The sequence below is a fragment of the Dromiciops gliroides genome, chromosome 2 (genome assembly GCF_019393635.1).
Source record: "Dromiciops gliroides isolate mDroGli1 chromosome 2, mDroGli1.pri, whole genome shotgun sequence".
In the NCBI taxonomy this organism is placed as follows: domain Eukaryota; kingdom Metazoa; phylum Chordata; class Mammalia; order Microbiotheria; family Microbiotheriidae; genus Dromiciops; species Dromiciops gliroides.
Window position 1 is genome coordinate 423,648,882 of NC_057862.1, and position 24,251 is coordinate 423,673,132.

At 43.0% G+C, this 24,251-nt stretch overlaps 1 pseudogene; it reads right to left on the reverse strand.

The window, feature by feature from the left end:
* Positions 1-3,800: 3,800 nt before the first annotated feature.
* LOC122743381 lies at positions 3,801-4,633 on the reverse strand (annotated as a pseudogene).
* Between the last annotated feature and the right edge of the window lie 19,618 nt (positions 4,634-24,251).

Here is a 24,251-nt window from a genome sequence, read left to right on the forward strand (position 1 = left end):
CCTGAATTCAGGAGGACCTGAGTTCAAATCTGACCTTAGACACTAGACACTTACTATCTGTGTGACCCTGGGCAAGTCACTTAACCCTCATTGCCATGCAAAAAAAAGCAACAACAAACAACAACAAATGAACAGGTTGATATAAATGCTCTCAAATATTCCCTTTTAGTCCTAAAACCTATGATTTCTGTGATCTGTATAATGGGATAATAATGCTATGACCATAGGGGTGGTCCATCTAAAGCAGTGGGGTAGAGTAGAAAGGACTCTATCCTTAAAAACTTACCTGTCATTTACTATCTGTGTGACCATAGGTAAGTTACTTCCCTTGTCTATGTCATTTGTTAAAGGAGAATAAAAATCCACTGCCCATTTCACAAATATGTTGTGAGGAAAGCACTTTGTAAATTGTAAGGTGCTATAGAAATGGGAGTGACTATCATTTTTTATTAAAAAAATAATGTGTTGAAGATCCCGGACCTGCCTGATGAGGCTACAAACAGAGAACAGGCAGTGGAAAAAAACAGAGTACTCATTTTGGTGGTAGTTTATGAATTCCAGAATGACTGAGTTAACTGTCATTACATACATGAATATATTGGGGTATAATTGTGCAGTAAGAAATGAAGAATATAAGGAATTCAGGGACACATGGGAAGCTTTGCTCATAGTGCTGCAAAGTAAAATAGGCAGAATCAAGGGAAAAAATGTAAAATGATTAAAACAATGTAAATGAACAGATCACCAAAAGGAAGCTATATATGCTGAATAACTGAAAAACCAGTAATAGCCCTAGACAACAGAGAATGAAATACACTAGCATCCCCTTGTCAGAGGAGCAGGGAATACAATGGCAGAATGCCATATACTCTATCTAATGTGGTTATTTATGCATGTTTTCGAAGGGAAAGAGAGAGGGAGGGAGAAAAGGAAAGTGGAAGGGAGAGGAAAAGGAAGGAGGAAAGGAAGGAGGGAGGGAGAAAAAGAGGCAGAAAGAGGGAGGTAGAAAAGAGGGAGAAAAGGAGGAAGAGAAGGGAGAAAAAGATTGGATGGGGGAAGGAAGGAGGGAAGGAGAAAAGGAGGAAGAGAGAGGGAGGGAGGAAGAGAAAGGGAGAAGAGAAGGAAGAGGAGGAAGAGGAGGAAGAAAAGGAAGGTACAAGGGAGGAGGAAAGGAAGGAGGGAAAAAAGAAAGGAAGGAAGGGAGGGAAGAAAGGAGAGGAGAAAAGGAGAGAGGGAGGAAAGGAAGAAGAAAAGGAAGGAAAGAGGGAGAAGAATGGAAAACAGGCAGGAGGAAGGAAGGAAGGAGAGAGGGAGGGAGAAAAGGAGAGAGGAAAGAAAGATGGGAAGAAAAGTGAGTGTGCAGGCCATGATGATAGTCCAGATAATAAAGGTAGAATGCTATAGAGAGGAAATTGGTGCTTCTCTGCAAAATGCCAGAAAACTCATTTGAAATATGTTTGTGATACAGACAGGGAGCCCAAGGGAAGAAAAAAATATGTGACTATTTGTCCATTTCTCATAGAAGGCTTCAAAGGGTATCTAGCCCACACTAAACCTGAGCAGGAATCTCCCCTCCATCCTTTCCGGAAAATGGCCATCTGACTTTCAATTAAAAACCTAAGGACCTGGGTCTGGAGTCAGGAAGCAAGGAGTGTGATATTTAATAGCTGTGTTCCCCTGGGTAAATCATTTCCCTCTCTAGGGATAATAATAGCTACACTCTACCCTGCGCCCCGCCTCCCCAACTAGGCTTTTTGGAGGAAAACGCATTGTCAACCTTAAAAGGGCCATAGAAATTATCATTGTACTTCTTTCCTCCCCAGAGGTCCATTCCAATTTGACTATTCTGATGGCTAGTACCAAGTTTTTCTTTTGTTTTTATTTTGGGGGGTAGGGGGGACTGGGCAATGGGGATTAAGTGACTTGCCTAGGGTTGCACAGCTAGTAAGTGTCAAGTGTCTGAGGTCACGTTTGAACTCAGGTCCTCCTGAATCCAGGACTGGTGCTTTATCCACTGCACCACCTAACTGCCCCCAAGTTTTTCTTTATATTGAACAGAAACCTGACCTTCCAGGAACACCTTCCATTTTTATTCTTGCATATTCTCCATATCTGGCTGAGAATATCAATTCCCGGGGAGGAGTATGCCCCAAACCCAGCCCCAGAGTTACTTTCTGATAGAAATCGCCTAATACTCTTTCTCTCTCCCATGTGCAGAGAGCCCTTCCTGGGAATTGAACTTGCCATTTACAAACTTGGCCACAAGATGTCGCCCCAGGAAAAGACAAGGTGAAAGAAATGAGCAATGTGTATGGAAATAAAAACGCCTAGTACTGACTCCATTTCTATGGGGCTTTACAATTTACAAAGCACTTTCAGTATATTAGCATTTATTAAGAACCTACTGTGTGCTAAGGTCTTTAGCAGAGACTTAAAGGAAGCCAAGAAGCAGAGAGGAGGAGCAGGAGAGCTCCAGGAGAAATGTCCAGAATCAGGAGATGCAATATCATGTTCAAGGAGGAGCCAGGAGGCCAGAGTCACTGACTGAAGAGTTCATGGAGAGGAGCGTAAGCTGTAAGAAGGCATCAAGTTACGAAGGGGTTTGAAAGTCTGAGGATATTTGATCCTGGAGGAGGCAATAGGTACATATGTTAATGCACACATATGTAGCTCATGGGCTCTGGGACTCACTCTCCCAAATGACACTGAGACTAGCAGGTTGGGTCCCCCAACCATAGCTGGTATCATCTCCCTTTAGGATTCTAAGGTAACTCTGAGAAGCTGGGGGAAGGGAGTGTCTTTCTATCATCCATGAGCCCCCATCTGGTATGTTCTTGTCAATATCAATTGTTTGTTAATATCTTCCCAATATCATTTAACCAGTTAATAACAATTAACTTTTTTTTTTTTTTTGCGGGGCAATGGGGGTTAAGTGACTTGCCCAGGGTCACACAGCTAGTAAGTATCAAGTGTCTGAGGCCAGATTTGAACTCAGGTACTCCTGAATCCAGGGCTGGTACTTTATCCGCTGCACCACCTAGCCGCCCCAACAATTAACTTTTACAAAGGGAAATTCACCAAGAAGGTACAGCAATCAATAAAGTACAACCAGCTCCAAAACGACTTCCCTTTACCACCTTAGGTCTCCTGGGTGTGGCACAGCCAATAGCAATTCACTCCCTTACTTAAGGTTGAAGTGTCTGAGCTTCTGGGTCAATTCAATCTTGGCCTAAAGCAGGCAGATCACTCTTGGGGACTGGTTCCTTAACCATCTCAGTTGTAGCTTTCAGCAGCCTCTGCCACCCACTCTAGTTGCTGGACTAGTTGCCAGTGGTTCTTCTGATCTTTCAAATTTCAGAAGGTTGTAACCTGGCCTGCTCTCTCTCTCTCTCTCTGATACTCATTCACCCGAGATGAAGAAAGAATTAAATACAATGGAGACTAAGGTATCACACTTTCGTGGCCTTGTGGCAGCCAAGTTGGGAGATAAGAGAGCCAGCCACTACCTGGCCTCCATCCTGAATGCTTACAGAGGTTATCAGAGGTTTGTCCGTCCAAGCCTTTTGTATACATTCAGTTCCAGTTCAGAAGTCAATTAGAGGTCTTTTACTCACTACTTAGAAGTCAACAGAAAAGAGAGAAAACCTGTGCCCCTCTGAAGCAGAGAGAGGAAGAGTTCTTTCATTATGCATTTCCAAAAGCAGGCTTACCAAGGCATCACTGGATTGATAATAGGTAGAACATATTGCACATGCTCCAAGGACTACAAGCCCTCACTGGCCTGTCCCATCCCTCATTACTTTTATTTTTTTTTTCCTATTTCATCACAGCCATTTTTATTAGCAGACCATTAGAAAAACAATCATGGTAACGACCTTTAGTTCATTCTTCTAATAAGCCCGTTGATCTGGTCTTCCCTGTTACTAGCATCTCCACCTTTCACAAAATGAGTAGTCTTTTTCTTCATTCCACCTGGAGGAGAAGATAATTTGAAGGGCCACAAGAAGTTGTTGGCAGCTTTGAAGTGCTTGCCAACAGTGTAGATCTCATGAATCAAGTCCTCCATGCAGATAATTCCATATTTACCTAGAGATTTTGCAATAAGGGCGTTATCAGTCAGAGTAATTCTCTGTTTCTTGATTTTGCCATAGCCACGTTTGTAAATCAAGTCATTCACAGATTTCAGGTGTGTATAACCCCATGCAATGTATGATTCCACAATTCTGAGCATGTTAATTGAAGCCTTGTTAAGCTTAACAAAGATGCTGTTGAAGATTTGTTGAAGATGAAGAAGCTGCAATACTTTTTAGACCTTTGGGCTAACACCATTGATGCCTCTGATTCTGATCACAAAAGCTAACTTGGGTTCAGCACGTACATAGTAGTTTCCAGCTTTGCATGCCATTCTAGCCAGCCGGATTTCACTCCTGTACATCTGTTTGTACTCCTTGTGGTAAGCTTTAGCTTTTTCATAGATAACTTTTCTCCGTATTTAATGGAGCTTTTTTATAGCCACTTTCTTCTTCAGGCATTTGGCCTTCAGTATTGCAAAAGCCTTTCACTTTTTCAGAAGGGATTCTGGAGCAGATTGCACCTTCTTCTTTTCTTCTGTGCCCACCATGATTCCAGCTAGAAAAAGCCCTCATTACATGTATTTTTTTTATGGGGCAATGGGGTTAAGTGACTTGCGGAGGGTCACACAGCTAGTAAGCGTCAAGTGTCTGAGGCCAGATTTGAACTCAGGAACTCCTGTGCCTATACATATACATGTGTGTTTACATATACACATGTGGATATGTGTGGGTAGGTATATGCACATGTGTGTGCATGAATATGTGTGTATATGTATGCATGAAAATATATTCATATACACAGAGATAAATGATAGAGAGAGAGATAGATAGATGGATAGATGGATGGATAGATGAGATAGACAGACAGACAGACAGAAAGAGAGATAGAGAAATAGATAGATAGATGGATAGATGGATGGATAGATGAAATAGACAGACAGACAGACAGACAGACAGACAGACAGACAGACAGATAGATAGATAGATAGATAGATAGATAGATAGATAGATAGATAGATAGATAGATAGATAGATAGATAGATAGATGAGACAGATAGACAGACTATCTGTCTGTCTGTCCATCTGTAAACAAGGTAACTTTGCAGGGGTAGCTTGGGAGATAAGTAAAGACTTCGCATAGGAGGTGTTGCTAGAATTGAGTTTTGAAGGAAATTAGGAATTCTAAAAGGCAGAGATGAGGAGGGAACAAAATCCAAATCTGGGGGCAGCCTGGGCAAAGGCCTAACAATGGGAGATGTGTGATGGACAGTAAGAAAGCCAGTGTGAGGGGCAGCTAGGTGGCACAGTAGATAGAGCACCGGCCCTGAATTCAGGAGGACCTGAGTTCAAATCTGGCCTCAGACCCTTAACACTTACTGGCTGTGTGACCCTGGGCAAGTCACTTAACCCCAATTGCCTAACCAAAAAAAAAAAAAAAGAAAGAAAGCCAGTGTGACTGGGCCATAGAACCCACAAAAGATTTTAGTGGAATGGAAAAACTTTTATTATCACCAAGAACTACGCTAAGTACTGAGAATACAAATATGAGGCAGTCTCTTCTCCCAAGGAGCCCCTTCTGATTGGAGGCTTCTTGTTCTTATTCAATCCACAGCAGATGGAAAGGTCAGGCAGTACTTAGGGTACGTAAGGGAAATCAGCAGAACATGTGGGGCTTTGGTGTCAGGATCCACTGCCAGTGGACAACCGAGCACTGGGACTCTGGGGGGCGAGCTGGGAAAGGAAAGGGGGCTAGTTCCTGTCAGTGGTGGTGAGCAGCACTGGCCCATCTCTGGTTCCCCTCTTGGTGAGAGGATAATGCTTTTCTACTTGCTCTCAGTGGGGCTAGTAGCAGTAATATGCAATAAAGCTGGAAAGGTAGGTTAGAGACCAACCGTTTGTGAAGCACTTTCAATGCCAAAAGAGTTTGTATTTGAGCCTTAAGATAATAGGTAGCTCTGGCTTTCCTTGGTGTCTTTTACCCACCACACCTCTCCACAATCAATACTTAATTCCAGTCCCCGGTAGCACATACAAGTAGTTATTCAGCCTGTGTAAGTTCAGACCTCCCCAAAGAGACATTTCATTCTCTTTCTAAGCCTTAAAGTGCTCTGGCAATGTGAGCTAGTCTATCTTGGAGGAGACAGGGCCATAACCTCCCAAGAGTTTGGAATTGGAATTAGGAGACTTGGTTTCCAATTCTGGCTCTGACATTTACCCCATTTGAAACCGAACATATCATTGGCCTCTTCTGGGCCTCCCTTTCCCAATCAGTAAAACTGGGACAATAAGCTTGTACCTCCTACCACACAGGGGTGTCGTGAGGCTCACAGGAGGGAGGGAGGATTGTGGATGTTAACGATGAACTTGGAGTCTGTGCTTTGGATTCCTGACTCAGACATGACTGTGTAGCCCTGGACAACCTCTCTCAGTCTCAATTTTCTCCCTGTGAACTGGAGATAACAGCACCACTTCCATCACCAGACTGGTGTGAGAAATAAATTATATAATCCATGTAACATTACTAGAAGATCTGAAGTGCTATGTAAATATGGACTACTGTTATTGTTTATTTAACCATAGAACATAAGCTCTTTGAGGGCATCCCTAGAATGGTTGTCTTGCACCCAGTAGTTTCTGAAGAAACATGTTTTACAAACATAAATTGGAAAGCTCTTTAAAAATGCCAGATATCAGGGAAGCTAGGTGGCGCAGAGGATAAAGCACCGGCCCTGGATTCAGGAGGACCTGAGTTCAAATCCAGAATCAGACACTTGACACTTACTAGCTGTGTGACCCTGGGCAAGTCACTTAACCCTCATTGCCCCACCAAAAAAAATGCAAGATATCTGGGGCAGCTAGGTGGCACAGTGGATAGAGCACCAGCCCTAGATTCAGGAGGACCTGAGTTCAAATCCAGCCTCAGACGTTTGACACTTAGCTGTGTGGCCCTAAACAAGTCATTGCCCTGCAAAAAAAAAAAAAACCAGATATCATTAAAGTCCCTGACTACTCTATAATTCTATAGTCCCAACAACTCTAGGTTACCTCAGTATGATGAATGAAGCTTGAGGGAAAGCGTGGTGTTAATTTTATTTCTGTATCCTCAGCACTTAGCTCAAGTACTCAGTAGATGCTTAAAAAGTGTTTGTTGATTATTAGAATCACAGGATTTTAGAATTGCAAGGAACCTTAGAGAGTAATTATTCAGCTGATAAAATGGTGTAATGGAAACAGCACTGGGCTTGGGAGTCAGGAAACTTGGGTTCAAATCTAGCTGTATGACCGTGGGCAAGTAATTTCATCCCTGAGTTTCAGTTTCCTCATCTGTTAACTGAAAGGATAATATTGGCACTACCTACATCACTGGAAGCAATTTGAAGCTTTAAAGAACTAGAATAGGAAGGCTATAGAAACAGAAGTAGCTAGAACTGAAGATAGTTATACAAATATCAAGCTAACCAACAAGAAGTGGTTGCTAGGCTGGGTTGCCACAGAAGTCACCCCAAGAAGGGTTAATATGTAAGCTTTTGTCCTGGTTCCAGAATTTACTGTCTGTATGACCTTTTTAAAAGTCACTTAACCCAGAAAAGGAAAATGTGAGGAAAATACTTTGTAAACCTTAAAAGTACTGTGGATTTTACAAGGGCTATAATTCTTCTTTTGAGCAAAGAAATATGTAAAAAGGCACTTGCAATGGAGCCTTTTCTGTAGAGATGACCAGGGGGTAGGGATGTGATTGGGGCAGGGGAGCATGAGCAGGGTATGGCTATGTGGGTAGGGGTGAGGGGTGGGAGAGTGGGGGAGGTATGGGTGATAATGCCTGAGCAAAGGGCAGGGTCTCTCTCAGTTAAGTCAATGTAACTGTCAGGTTAGCAAGGTGTGTGTTGGAATCAGTAAGGAGGGCTGCTGGGTGGTGAGATGGATAGAACACTGGACCTGGAGTCAGAAAGACCCAAGTTCTAACTGGGCCTCAGACACTCATCAGCTGTGTAACTCTGGGCTTGTCATCTAATGTCCTCCCCCAAGCAGGTCCTGTAGGCTCTCCCTCCCTCCCTCTCTCCCAGAGCCCATACTCTGTATTTAAGTATAGTGGACAGAGCACTAGCTCTGGAGTTGGAGACCCTGGGTTCAAATCCCGCCTCTGACATTCCCTCTGTGACCTTGGGCAAGTAACTTATCTTTCCTGGGTCTTAGTTAATACACCAGTAAAATGAAGGGGTTGAACTAGGAGGCCTTTGAGGTTTCTTCCAGGTCTAAATCTCATCCTATCCTGGATGGTTGAACTGAAGGGGAAATGGAGAGAGAATGTCAGGGGGGGACTCAAACCCCAGTTCCTGGGGAAGCTGGAAAAGTATAGATGATATCATGGAATTTCAGACTTGAAAAGAACTTCTAGTACGGTTGTACACATGAATGAAAGACAATTCTACATCTCCAAGTAATCATTCAACCTTTGAAAGACTTCTAACAAAGGGAAAAACCATTGCCGTCAGAAGCATCCCCTTCCAATTGTAGGTAGTTTTAATTATTAGGAAGGTTTGCCTTACAATTAATTATCCCAAATCTGCCTTTCTGGATGCAAGCAGCCAGAATGAAAGCTAACATCCTCATTTCTCTCATGAGAAGCTGATAGACACATGAAACAGGTGAACCAGGTGCACCTGATAGAGCCCTGGTCTTGGAGTGAGGAAGATCTGAGTTCTAATCTGCTCTCAGACATTTACTTGCTGTGTGGCCCTAGACAAGTCACTTAACCTTTTGCCTGCCTTAGTTTCCTCAATCTGGAAAATGGGTATAATAATAGCTCCTTCCTACTTACCAGGGTTGTTGTAAGGATCAGGTTGGATAATATTTGTAAAGCACTTAACATAATTAGTAAGCACTTAATAAATACTTGTTTTAAAAAAACAACAACTACCACCTGAAAGTTTCTGGCCTACTCTCCCAGGCCACAGGAATTTGCTATCAACTCATTTGTACATACTACTTGGTATGCTAAGGGAAATAACTTGTCAGCTCAAGTCTGCTGCCTGCTGGTCACTTGCTGGGTCCTTAGCAGTCCAGCCCATGGCTCCCATTTGCAAAGCATCAGAGCCCTGGATTCACAACACCCAGCTGAGAGAGGCAGGGCATGTATTATCACCACCATTTTACAGGATCAGACTGGGTTAAACCACTTACCAGCTGTGTGACCTTCTTCTAGTCTTCACTTCCTTGAGCTCCAGATTCATCTATAAAATGGGTAGGGTTGGGGTAAGGCAATAATATTTGTATTACATTCCTCAAGGGGTTATTGTGAGGAACAAATGAGATCATGGAGGTAATGTATTTTTGGTTTTTGTTGTGTGGGGTTTTTTTTGTGGGGCAATGAGGGTTAAGTGCCTTGTCCAGGGTCACACAGCTGGTGTCAAGTGTCTGAGGCTGGATTTGAATTCATGTCCTCCCGAATCCAGGGTCAGTGCTTTATCTGCTGAGCCACCTAGCTGCCCCAACAAGGACAGGATTTGAACCCAGGTTTCCTTATTCTCAGTCCATGTATACCACGCTGCCTCTCGATTGGCTCATCATTGAATGGTCTGAGATCCCAAGATGGGCCAAGATCCCAAGACAAGTCTGTGGCTCCTTCAGTCCAACCACAGGAGTGTGGTAATAGCAGACAACAAATCTGCACAGTTTTTGCCTGTCAGTTTTAAATGTTCTCTCTGTGCACCTGGAAATGCGCAATCAGTTTATGCTTTGGTTCAGTCTGTGGTCAGAGAAAGTTTCTACCTCAGCCTGTTAACAACACTCAGGGCTGGTGCTTTCTCACTATGATGAAAGTGAGAAGAGAAAAAAAAAAATCAGGAGAATGGTTAAGCTAACAAGAAATTACATTAGCAACATTATAGAGCAACAACCTGCAGAGGTGCTACTATGGGGCCCAAGAGACTCTAAACAAAGCACTTTGTGAGGTCTGAGGGAGGAAGGTGTTACTCAAAGGTGGGATCAGGGAAGGCCACCCAGAGAATCCCTTGAGTTCTGCTTTGAAGCAGGAGTAGAAATTCAACAAATACGGATATATCTCCTTTCTGAGGCTCATTCTACATTCCCAACAACATTCATTTATTTGTTAAGCATCCACTATGTGGCACTGGACATCTAGGAAGATGCCCAGTTAAATAAAACAATTAACTACTGACTTTAGAGACAACAATAGAGGAGAAAAAGATAAGACTAGGTAAGACGTTGTTGTTTGTTCTTCATTCTCAGAGGACCATGACATTGGGGTGATGTCATGACTTGAAATGAATTGGATTTAAGTGAAGCAGGGCTGTGCAAAGTCACCAGTCTCACTCTCCTATGGAATCATCTGGGTCCAGTGGCAAGATATATATACATTCCAGATGTTTGAGGCACTGGGGTTGTGACTTGCCCAGGGTCACACAGCTAGTAACTATCTGAGGTGAGATTTGAACTCAGGTTCTCCCAACTTCAGGTCCAGTGCTCTATCCACTGAGCCACCTAACTGTCCTAGGTAAGACATAGATCAATAGACTAGGAAAAAGAGGATATGGGTCCAAATCCCTTGTCGCTCAGTATAACTGACCAGGGGAAAATCCCTTAACCTCCCTGGGCCTCAGTTTGCTCTCCTATAAAATGAAGTTAGACTAAATGATCTCCGACGTCTCTTCCAACTTCTATGAATACCCCCTAAAAATGCTGAGCATGAGCCTGAAGTGCTGAAAGTACAGAGAGCTCCCATGCAGCAGACTGAGCCTTACTTCTCTGCTATTCCCTATGAAAAACAGAAGCAGATTAGGAGGAAGTTAAGCACCATGGGGGGGGGGGGGGGCGGGGCAATGAGGGTTAAGTGACTTGTCCAGGGTCACACAACTAGTGTCAAGTGTCTGAGGCCACATTTGAACTCAGGTTCTCCTGAATCCAGGGCCGGTGATTTATTCACTGCACTACCTAGCTGCTCCCGAAAGTTAAGCACTTTAACCAATGAATACATGCTGCTCTTTCTATAATGTCAAGTCCACTAGGGACCTAAGAACCCATTTGGTTCAACGATGTCCTCAACAATCTCCTCTACTGTAACTACCACAAATGGTCATTCAACCTCTGCTGGGAGCCGGGACAGCGTACTACACCTCTTATAGAGGTAATCCATTCCGCTTTTGGACAGCTCTCCTTGTTCTCCTTTTTCTTGTCGTTTTTCAGTCGCCTCCGACTTTTCACGACCTCTTTTGGGATTTTCTTCGCAAACATACTGGAGTGGTTTGCCATTTCTTTTTGCAGCTCATTTTACAAATGAGGAAACTGAGGCAAACAGGGTTCAGTCACTTCCTCAGGGTCATACCCGCCGCCTGAGGGCAGATTTGAACTCAGGAAGATGAAAGGGTCTTTTTTTTTTTTTTACTATCCATTGCACCACCTAGCTTCGGAGTTCTCTGTTGTTTTTCCCTCTCAACCTCGACTAAACTGAACTGAATTGACGTCCCCTTCCTTCAGGTGGGTCTCAGAGCGTGTCCCTCGCCCTCGCAACCCTCCCAGGTCCCAGGATAGACTAGTGACCTGAGATGTAGTCACCGTCCGAGAAAAATGACCTCTCGAAGGGTTCCATCCCACCGGCTCCTCCTGGCTGTGACCTCTCTCCTCGCAGTGCGGCAGTTTGAACTGCATAAACAAGTCCCCTTTCTCAGCCCCGCCCCGCTCCAGGCCCCAGAAGTGCAGGCAGGGCCGGCGGCAGTTTCCTTGCTAGGCGATAACCTAGCCGCAGCTGTCGGGTGTAGACCTGCTCCTGCACAATACCCCGGGCTACATCCCTAGACGTGAAGCCACTTGCCCACGAAGTTCTGCTGAGGGCTACCCCAGGCTAGGGCTCGGGCCTCGGGAGCCCAGGACCTCTCAGATGTTGGATTCAGGCCCCAAAGCCCGGGGCTGAGAGCACCAAAGGAAAGCAGCCTCTTCCATCTTGGGCGGCATTTTGAGTGAGGGCAAAAAAATGGCAGCCTCCCCCTAAGCTTCCGTCTCCCCTCCATTGGCGCCCAGACAGCCTTAACAGAATCCCCGTTATCTCTCCCTTCCTCTCCTCCAGGCTCAGAGTAGACGGGCTCTGTGGAAGGCAGCTGGCCGCAGGGCGGGTCGCGTCGCGAGGTATACAGACTGATCCGATGGGTTCTGGTCGGAGGTCCCAGCAACTGGGTTGGAGGCTCGGGGAGAGTGAGAGGGTAATCAATTTTAGAGCTGGAATGCACTTCATTGCCCAACCCCAAGTGTTACAGATGAGGAAACTATAGCCTAGAAGCCTCGAATGACTGACCCAAAGTCACCCTACTAGCAGAGACAGTATTTGAACTCGAAGCCTTTTATTTATTTCAAATCCATTGCTCTTTCCATTGTGCTGCTGAGAAGTAGTAGTACTACTACACTTATAGTACTGATGGAAGCAAGGCGGACCCCTGAGGCAGGGAGGTGAAGGGAGCACTCGGGGCTCGCAAGAGTGCAGAAGCACCAGGAAGGACCCTCTTGGACACTGGGCCACAGACTTGGGCGTTCAAAGATGCCGCTACTCTATGTACGGGTACCCACAGGAGCTGAACAGCTGGTGCGAGTCCCTTCCCACAAGAAATAAAAAGACTATGCGGACCCCATCCACAGACAGGTTATTCCAGGATTGAAGATGAGGAAGAAGCCTTGTCTGCTGCTTCCTTATAGATTAATGGAGTGTCAGAATTGGAAAGGATTCAGCTCAATTCAACAAGCATTAATTGCTAACTATGTGCATGAGCCGTTAATGAACTGAGGGCAACAGAAAATTCAAAGATACTAATATGGGAAAGTACAGGGGATGAAACTGAGGCCGGAGCTGAGATCCCCAAAATGAAAGTAGAGCATACTGTTTGTTCCCCTGAAATCTATGGTTTAGTACCAACTTCCTGACATATGCCACTGTTTACTGAAATATGCCTTCCTGTCTGCCAAGTAGCTCACCACAATGTACCTGTGAAAACCAGCATGTATTTCACACTTAAGAGGTATATAACTGCTGTTTGGACACTTGCTTGGGTCCCAAAGAATCAGGCTACTCTGCTTTGGGCTGGCACATCAATAAACTACTCTTCCTTATTCCTGAGTGCCGTTTGGGTTTCTCCATCGAAATTCCCCACAACAATATGGCTCCTGATTTCATGGAATTTACCGGCTGGTGGAAGAATAAACACAGCCACAAAACCAAAGACAACTCTGGTAAGGCTGAAAGAAGTGCTGGATTTAGAGTCAGAGCCCCTGGGTTCAAATTCCAGCTCCGGGGTTTACCATATCTATGACCAAGGAAATGAAATCACTCATTCTTTGAACCAAGTGTAAAATAAGGGGGATGGGCTGGATGAATTTATGCAACAAGCATTTATTAAGCACCTATGTTCCAGGCACTGTGCCAGAAACTGGGACAAAAATGAATACCCCTGCCCTCAAGGAGTTGACATTCTATGGAAGAAAACAACATGAACCCAAGAGCATATATAAAGTAATAGGGGAGGGAGGAGGGACTAGGAGAAGGAAACTGTTTTCTAGGAAGGGGAGATAGTCTATACCAGATGCTCTGAGGCTTGGAGATGGAATGTTATGTAAAGGGAACTGAAAGGAGGCCAGATTGGCTATAACTTGATGTGAAGGGAAAAGTTGTTGTTTATCCTTTATTCCCGAAGAGGACCATGACATTGGGGAGATGATGTCATGATGAAGTAAATTGGATTTACACGAGATAGGGCTATGCAACGTCACCAGCCTCACTCTCTCCTCTGGAGCCATCTGGGTCCCGTGGCAAGATAGAGATCAAGATGACTAGAGACGGCCCATAAAGGCTTTAAACGCCAAACAAAAGAGATTATATTTGAGTCTAGAGAGGAGAGAGCCACTGGAGCTTTGTGAGCAGAGGCGGACTCCATGGGACTTGTGCTTTCAGATGAGCAATTCAGACTGATTGGAGAAGGGAAAAGACAGGAAGCAGGGAGATGATCAAGTTGTTATTCAGTGGTGTGACTCTTTGAGACCCCATTTGGGGTTTTCTTGGCAGAGATACTATACTGGTTTACCATTTTCTTCTCTAGCTCATTTTACAGATGAGGAAACTAAGGCAAATAGGGTTACAGGGTCACCCACAACCAAGCGTCTGGAGTCAGATTTAGACTCAAGAAGACAAATCTCCCTAACTCCAAGCCTGACAAGGTGTCCACCATACCACCTGTTTTGGTTGATGGTTGGGAACTGAACAGGTGTATGTGACTGCAAGCCTAAAAAGAAGAGGATGGAAATGAGAAATGTTCGTTGCCTGAAGGTAATGAATGACCTGCACCCTTAGGCTTCACATAACCCATAGTTTTGCATTCTGATACACTTACTCTAATACTTCAGAACTGGATTTAAAGCCAAAGGTCGGAGCAGCTAGGTGGTGCAGTGGATAGAGCACTGGCCCTGGAGTCAGGAGTACCTGAGTTCAAATCCAGCCTCAGACACTTAACACTTACTAGCTGTGTGACCCTGGGAAAGTCACTTAACCCCAATTGCCTCACTTAAAAAAAGAAAGCCAAAGGTCATGGGTTCAAATCCCATCCCTTCCAGTTAACCTCTCTGGATGTTTTCTCATCTGTAAAATAAAGCTGGACTCCCATAACCTCCAGAGTCCTTGCTAACAATAGATGTGTTCTCATTGACATGGGCATTTATTTATTTAGGGGTTTTTTTGCAGAGCAATGGGGGTTAAGTGACTTGCCCAGGGTCACACAGCTAGTGTCAAGTGTCTGAGGCTGGATTTGAACTCAGGTCTTCCTGAATCCAGGGCCAGTGCTTTATCCATTGTGCCACCTAGCTGCCCCCTAGTTATTTATTTTTGCAGGCAATGGGGGTTAAGTCACTTGCCCAGGGTCACACAGCTAGTAAGTGTCAAGTATCTGAGGCCAGATTTGAACTCAAGTACTCCTGAATCCAGGGCCGGTGCTTTAACCACTGCACCATCTAGCTGCCCCCCACATGGGTATTTACTCTCCCACAACACAGAACCTAGTCATCTGTGCTTAGCCATCCTGTGAGACTCCTTTCCCTAAGCTTGCCCAAAGGGAGTCGGCTCAACGTGGTGAATTCTTTGGCTAGTACAAATTGTGAAACAACTGATGCACTTACTCTACAATATCGTGTATTAAACTCTTCTTTGTCTTATCTATTTGACTTCAGATCCCATGTGGGTAGGGACTATTTTTGTCTTTTTTTTATCGTCAGGTGCAGTGCCTTGCACATAATAAGTGCTCAATGAATGTTCATTGTTGACTGAAACTAAACAAACATCTCCCCCAGTCATTTGCTCAGTGCCTTCCTTCTACGGGTAAGGTCCTACCAAATGCTGAATGAATGAATGGATGGATGGATGGATGGATGGATGGATGGATGGATGGATGGATGGATGGATGGATGGATGGATGGATGGTAGGACCTGATAGCTTGGCCATCTAGATTTCTAATTTGAAATGAACATACGCAATGTGACACAGTGACACCCTGAAGTCAGAAAGACCTGGTTCAAGACCTGCTTCCAATACGTATCAGTTGTGTGACCTCCAGCAAGTCATTTAATCTCTTAGTACCCCTAAGCAACTCTCTGACTTTAGTTACATTAGAGTTACTGGACTTCATTAGTGGGAGATTCAAGACCAAAATAAAAATTTACCCCATCGAGACGGAGGAACAAGAGTAGTCATTGGAGAAGGGAAAGAGGTCACCCAAAGTAGAGACAATTAAATAATTCGCTGAGGTGGGAAATCTGTTACTGGCATGCCAAAATGATCTGGATGGTGGGTTGCTGGAAAGTAAGAGTGCTAACTATATTATTCTTCTTAAAAGCTTGCCCTTTTCATTAATGTGGATTGTTCAAACAACTGTTGTCACGTAATCGGTTTATCATGCAAACACAGTATTTGGATGTTACAAATTGAATGATTCATTTTGAAAATAAATTTGATGTCTACGAGATTTCCCCCAGGCAAGTCTGTACCATTTCTGTCACTCATCTCAGCCAAACAGTTTTCCACAAAGAGGAAAAACAATGTGTCATGATAATAAAAATTCAATTTGCATAACACTTTAAGGTTGGCAAAGCACCTTCCTCACAAGGACCCTGTAAGACAGTGTGATTTTCATTTCCATTTTACAGAGGATGGAACTGAGGCTTAGACAAGTCCCTCCACCTGCACAAGTCATTTCATTGTACCTTCTCTAGAGGATTGCAGCCATCCACATTTTTACTTACCTTCAACCTCTCCTTGTCACTGGCTGCTTCCCTACAGCTTACTAGTTTCTTTCATGTAACCCTCACTTCACCTATCCATCTCTACTAGTTACCATCTTATTTCTCTTGCCTTTTATGGCTAAACCTTAAGGCCATCTAAAATAGGTGTTTCCACTTGAGTACAGCCTAGCTTCTGACCTCATCATTCAACTGAAACTACTCTCTAAAGTTATCAATGATCTCTTAATTGCCAGATCTAAAGACTTCTCAATCCTCATCTCTGACATCGCTAAAGCCTCTAACACTGTCTTCTCCTTGATATTCTCTCCTCTCTAGGATTTCATGATACTCCTCCTTCCTACCTTACTTGTCCTTTTGTCTCTGGTGGGTCTTCATCCAGGTTGTGCCCATAAAAGTGAGGGTCTTACAGAGCTCTGTCCTGGGCTCTCTTCACTTAGTGATTTCATCAGTTCCCATCGCTTCAAACAACATCTCTGCTGATAATTCTCAAATCTACTTATCCAATCCTAACCACCCTGCTCACCTCCAGACTCAAATCCCCAAATGTCTACTGGACATCTCAGAAAAAGAACTATTAAATCTGAATGCAAATCAAAGCATATTATTTTTACTTTTGTTGTTGTTGTTTCTTCTTTCTTGTGGTTTTTCCCTTTTGTTCAGATTCTTCTCTCACATCATGACTAATGTGGAAATATGTTTAACATGACTGCAATGTATAACCGGTATCAGACTGCTTGCTGGCTTTGGGAGGGGAAAGGAAAGGGAAGGAGGGAGAAAAACTTGGAACTCAAAATCTTAAAAAAAAAGAATGTTGGGGGCAGCTAGGTGGCGCAGTGGATAAAGCACCAGCCTTGGATTCAGGAGTACCTGAGTTCAAATCCGGCCTCAGACACTTGACTTACTAGCTGTGTGACCCTGGGCAAGTCACTTAACCCCCATTGCCCAGCAAAAAAAAAAAAAAAATGAATGTTGAAAACTATCTTTGCATGTAATTGGGGGAAAAATATTTTTTTTAAAGGTACCATCATCCTCCAAGTCACCTAGGGGAGGCAAGCAAATTATTATCCTTGATCTTCATTCTCTCTCTCTCGCCCCTAATATCAATTTTACTTTTGTAATATATTTCGTATGTGCACTTTTTCATGTTGTCTCCCAAATTAGAATATGGACTTCTTGAAAACAGGAACTGTCTTTTGCCCTTTGTATGTCCAGAACTTACGATGGTACCTGGTTGACAGGAGATATTTAATAAATGCTTTTTTTAAACTTTTTTTTTTTGCAGGGCAATGGTTAAATGACTTGCTCAGGGTCACACAGCTAGTAAGTGTCAAGTGTCTGATGCTGGATTTGAACTCAGGACCTCCTGAACCCAGGGCCGGTGCTTTATCCCCTGTGCCACCCAGCTGCCCCCAATAAATGCTTACTAACTGATAAGTGACACAATGTGGTCACAGCTTACTGTCCCAGGGGGCTTCAAGCCCACATCTCCTAACTTCCAAGTTAAGAGCAGTGGGTCTGGGATCAGACAATTTGGACTCCAATCCCAGGTCTACTACTTCAAGCAAAGTCACTTACTACCCTGGGCCAGTTTCCTCAGCTGTAAAACAAAGGAGTTGGACTAGATATTCTTTAAAGTAAATCCTTTGACCCTCCCCCACCCCCTGCCTTTTTAGAGGTAGAACGCTGAACCTTCATCCTGAGTATCCATTTGCCCATCACTATACACCTAAAGTCTTTCTCTAGTCCTCCCCCATTGAAAAAAAAATGATCCTGGGTTCCTTCAAATGTTTTCTTTTTGAAGACAGCATTGCTTTGATATTATATATATATATACAGTCTCCTAGTGTCAGTCTCCCTGACATTACTGGGACTGGGGGGTGAGGGATTCATTGGCTTTATAGACTCCAAGGAATAGGATTAAACCCATTTAGGGGTTTGCTTTTGTTTTCTTAAAGATTAATTTTTATCCTCAACTTTCTACTTGGTTCTTAAAGTAGGTACTTTGTCATCTACCTTCCCTTCCCTTGTTATCTGAAACAACTAAAGTATAGGAGGAAGTAAAAGAAGCTATAGATAGCATGTTTTGCTGCAGACACATAAATATGCTTCATTAAAGTCCTCATCTGGCATGTGAGTGAAGCTCGGTTCTTGAAGGTTCTGTCAGCCAAGCTTGGGCCCAAGCACATACTCGATTTTTCTCTCAACTACTGAATGACAATGTATAGCAACAGTGGTCATCAGGTAAAACAAGACAAAGGGGGAGTGAGGCTTTTTGAAGAGCATAAGCAAAAGTACAAGGACAAACACTAGTAACACCTCTCCCCATACCTGCTTTGAACGAAATAATAATAGCAGATAGAATTTTTATAGTGCTTACTATTATTGTCATGCACTATACTTAGTGCTTTACAAATATTAATTAGCTCCTCTCAACAAACCTGGTAGGTAGATATTATTATTATCCCAATTGGACAGTCAAGGGAACTGAAGCAAACAGAGCTTACATGACTTGCCCAAAGCCACAGAGTTTGTGTCTGAGGGCAGATTTTACCAAGGTCTTCCTGACTCCAAGCCCAGCACTCTATCCACTTGCACTGCCAAGAAATAGTCCCAGAAATTAAAGTTACCTCCCCTCAGCAAGTCTCAAATGAAATGAATCCCATACTCACTGTAACTTTTATACTATCTTTAACTAGAGTTGGAATTAGAAGACTTGAGCTGGAGTCCCAGATTAACCATTTAGGCCATCGTCTATGGGTCTATCAATTAAACTATGTGCCCATGGGCAAGTTACTTCACCCCTCCAAGCCAGTTTTTTTTCACAGCTAAGATGAGGATCTTACTTACACTACTTAAGTCATACAGCTTTTATGAGAACAGCACCTTGCATACTGTAAAGTATTAAATAAATGATTGCTACTACAATACAATTTCCCCTGCAGTGTGGTATAGCAGAAGGGGCCATCATCAGAAGACTCAGATTCAGGCCCCAGCTCTCAGACTAATCGCTTGATATGTCAGCATTTCCACCTCAGAAATCAGCGAACACTATAAATGAGGGGTTGATTTCTTGTTTTGTTGATTGTCTAGACTTAAGAAAGTAAAGAACATGTTAGTAGTGCAGAATAAACTTTAACATGTCTGCAGCACATTCCCCACCCACCCACCCAAGGTCTGGTTGTTAAACATTTACCAGCACACCTCTGATTAGAATCACAGGGCCTTAAACATAGTAGGTAATCAATGCATGTTAACTCGAACAACTACACTGCTCAGAGCTCCTGCAGAATGAATTCACCTAATTCTCAGCTTGCCTGTAACAAAGTCAGATTCAATCCCTTTCTTCCTGGAATGCTTCTATGTTTCATAAGATCCTAAATGCACTCTTCTTTAGTCTTGGAAATGACAACTGTTTTCATTTCTATCATAACACAGAATAGGAAGGATACTTTAGGGACCCCACATTTTAAGATTTTTTTCCTACCTTTGTGGCCAATTTTTTGGGGGGGCGGGGCAATGGGGGTTAAGTGACTTGCCCAGGGTCACACAGCTAGTAAGTGTCAAGTATCTGAGGCCAGATTTGAACTCAGGTACTCCTGAATCCAGGGCCAGTGATTTATCCACTGAACCACCTAGCTGCCCCCTGTGGCCAATTTTAAAAACAATTCTGGGTTGAAGACATTACATGAATACTTAGAGCTCTGGGAAAAAGGAATTTTTATCATTCAAGTCACTCTATCTGACTCTGGCCTACCTGTCAAAACTTAATTCATACTATTCCTCTTAAGATATACTCCTGTTGGGGCAGCTAGATGGCGCAGTGGTAAAGAACTCAGGAGTACCTGAGTTCAAATCTGGCCTCAGACACTTGACACTTACTAGCTGTGTGACCCTGGGCAAGTCACTTAACCCTCATTGCCCTGCAAAAACAAAGATATACTCCTGTCTCTGTGCCTTGATCATGCCATTTTCTATGTGCCAAGGACCTCCCTGACACCCCCCCACCACCAAGTCTAAGTCACATTCTTCCAAGACCCAGAAAAAGTATCATCACTTCTGCCATGAAATCTTACCTAAACCCCACCACCAACCCTCTAAACTATAAGTGAGTTCTCCTTCCTCAAATTTCTGATGGCACTTGGCAAACAAAGTTCAAACATTTCTCTCTCCTCTTCTTCTTTTTTTTTTTTTTTGGTGAGGCAATTGGGGTTAAGTGACTTGCCTAGGGTCACACAGCTAATAAGTGTTAAGTGTCTGAGGCCATATTTGAACTCAGGTCCTCCTGAATCCAGGGCCAGTGATTTATCCACTGAACCACCTAGCTGCCCCTTGTCTCTCCTTTTTATCACTTGCAAACTTGTCCTTTCCCATAAAGCATGTTGGGATTCAAATGGAGTAATCTGACCATGCCTTAAACCCAAATCACTCTGACTTTCACTGACTGGCCAATAATAAGTCCCAGTTGAGCCTCACTTGGGTCATTGTTTGGGTTTTGATTCTGTTCAGGCCAGAAATCCTAAGAGTCTTCCCTTCCCAGATTGATTTTTTTTTTTAAGTAGGTAAGAAAGGCCATTTTTTGCCTTATTTCTTACCTAGCCTTAATCACTGAATGGGTGTTGCCTCAAACAAACTGATACCAGGGAAAGACCATAGTTTAAAAAGGCCATGGTTGGGGCAGCTGGGTGGCAGGGGCAGCTGGGTGGCACAGTGGATAGAGCACCAGCCCTGGATTCAGGAGGACCTGAGTTCAAATCTGACCTCAGACACTTGACACTTACTAGCTGTGTGACCCTGGGAAAGTCACTTTACCCCAACTGCCAAACCAAAAACAAAAAAAAACTAAAACTAAAAAGGCCATGGTCTCCCACTACATCCAGTTAATGTCTTGCCATTGGACCCAGATGGTTCTGGAGGAGAGAGTGAGGTTGGTGATTTTGCACAGCCCTGCCTCACTTAAATTCAATTCACTTGAAAGTCATCACCTTCTTGATGTCATTAGAAAGAAGGACAAACAACAGCGAATAAGCTTACCGAATGCAAGCCTATTTTGGAATTTCAGATCTGAACACTGGGCTTTGCACAACTGTGTGGTTAACAAATGTTTAACTGAATTTATAAACTAGGATTCTGAGCCTTTTAAGTGGATCTAAAATGGGTTGTTACATACTTCCTTAATAACATCAGTATTTTTACTTGTAGAAATACTATAGGTCTGGCTAAATGTCATAAAGTAGAAGTGCTAAATGGAGGCAGATCCCATCTCATATACTTAATTAGCTGTGTCACCACAGGCAAGTTGTTTAACCTCTCTGAACCTGTTTCCTCAGATGTAAAATGAGGATAACAATAGAACCTGACTTTCACGGTTGTTTTAAGGATCAAATGAACACTTTGTAAACCTTAAAATTTCATATAAATGCTATTATTATTTATTATTATTATTATTATTATTATTATTATTATTGTTATGATCAACCAAATTCATTCAGCAGTCAAAACACAAAATGCCCCAGACAAAAAAAGCTAACGAACAGCCATAGATAATAAATTGGCCAAAAAAAGACTAATATATAATTAATTACCAAGTTTTTAACAGAGTATTGCCACATCTAAGGAGGAGACAACATTAATTTTTCTTTTTTTGCAGGGCAATGAGAGTTAAGTGACTTGCCCAGGGTCACACAGCTAAGTGTCAAGTGTCTGAGGCCAGATTTGAACTCAGGTCCTCCTGAATCCAGGGCCAGCGCTTTATCCACTGTGCCACCTAGATGCCCGACAGCATTAATTTTTAAATTTAGTTCTGCTTGGGTCCAAAGAAAGTAAGGAACTCTTATCAAGTGAAAGTTCCTTTAGACATTGCTGTTGTGGATGACCATGTGCTGTTTATATTAAGCCTAACAACGCTAGAGTGCCTTCTCAATGAGATCTTTGGCCTTAAAAAGAAAGTCTAGCGACCCACACAGGAAAAATTACATGGGTAAGAACATGCATTGTCCAAGTTCTACTGAATGAGGTAGCTCATCAACTTTGTCTGCTGTTATACATATCTTGAATAACCCCTGCAGGCAGACAATGAGCTGGTCAAGAAGTGAAGAGGCAAGCAGGCTAGATCACATTTGGGAAATTAAATAGTGCTTTCAGAATGATCTCAAACTTCTTCCATGAAAGCCCATCTCTAAATAATATTCCCCTGGTGATGCTATATGGTTACCAATTAGGTACCACTACAATATCAGATAGAAACAAAATTGCACATGACCCAAAAGATAATGGAAAGATGCACTGTGGGTCTCAATCAAGCTGCAATATGTCACTATGACTTGAATGCAAAAAGTGGCATAAAAGACACTATAGATGCATGCCCAGAAAAGAAGGTGGCAAAGCCAAATAGTATGAATGAGCGATATGCTATGGGCAAACTTAGTGTTGCATCTCTACTTACCAAATATTACAGGCATTAGAAGTCGGCTTTCAGTGTCTTGAGATGTTTTTCTATAGAGGATTAACAGAAAGATAAAATCACAAAGGTTCCGAAGATGTAGATGGGACTTGCTGGAGGGAGTGTCCACACCAATGAGGTTCCAGATCCATTAAAGTATTGAAGCTTGAATTTAATTTAATTTTTAACAGTTCCCTTCTAAAATTATGTGTATTCAATAGAAAGGAAAATCTGTGAAGGAATGGTTTAAGATTTTTTTCCATTTCCTCACCTTCCCCCAACCATTGATGTCTTATCTGAAAAGCAGGCTTATGTCTGAAAGGAAGGGCTCCTTATCTGTAGCTGAAAACAGCTGTGACTTCAGAAAATAGAGTTATGATAATAGCTCACAGATATGAAGCATTCTGCATATATTGTTTTGAGCATCACAACCCTGTACTGTGAGTAGTATAAACATCATTCTCTCCCTTTCATAGATGAGGAAACTGAAGCTCATGGCAATTTGTTCCAGATTACATAACTACAAAATGGCAGTGGTATGACTAAAAACTAGGGCTTTGGATGCTTAAAAACCAATACTCTTTACATTATATCAAATGGTCTCTACAAAGAGAAATGGTGCTAAAAGTGAAACATTCATCTTCATAGGATTTTAATGCTCACGGGAATGTAAAATCATATAGTTCAATATCCCTCCTCTCTCATTTTACAGAGGAGGAACTGAGGCTCCAAGAGGAAATCTGACTAACGTCAAGGAGGCAGAAGAACGGGAATTTGAACCTGTTTCTGACTGTAAGTCTTGGGCTGGTGTCTCCCTCCACAGGAGCTACCTGATCTAGAATCCCAGAACATTAAAGGTGGAAGGGAGCTTGGTTAGGCATTAATTATCTAGGGCACCTTCCCCAGGGATAAGGGAAGCAAAAAGCTAGAGCAGCAACATGGTGTAAAGGGCAATGACAGGGTCAGATGACACTTGAATTGGATTTACTTACTACCCATGTAATACAGGACAAATAACCAAACCTCCTTAAGCCTTGTTCAGTTTCCTCAATTAAAAAATGGAGATTGTAGGACCATAACATTGTATTACTTGTGCTCTATAAACTTTAAATTGCTACAGAAACATGACCTATAATTAGCATTATCCATGGTCACATGGAAAATTAAGAGGTAAAGCCAGGACTAGAACTTGGATCTCTTTTACTCTCAGGTCTTTTTTCCCCACAAGACTCATGTAGCCCCTCTCTAATTCTTTCTTTCTTTTTTTTTTTTTTAAAGTGAGGCAGTTGAGGTTAAGTGACTTGCCCAGGGTCACACAGCTAGTAAGTGTTAAGTGTCTGAGGCCGGATTTGAACTCAGGTCCTCCTGACTCCAGGGCCAGTGCTCTATCCACTGCGCCACCTAGCTGCCCCTAATTCTTTCTTTGAAAACAATTGACATATATTTTCAAGGGTTC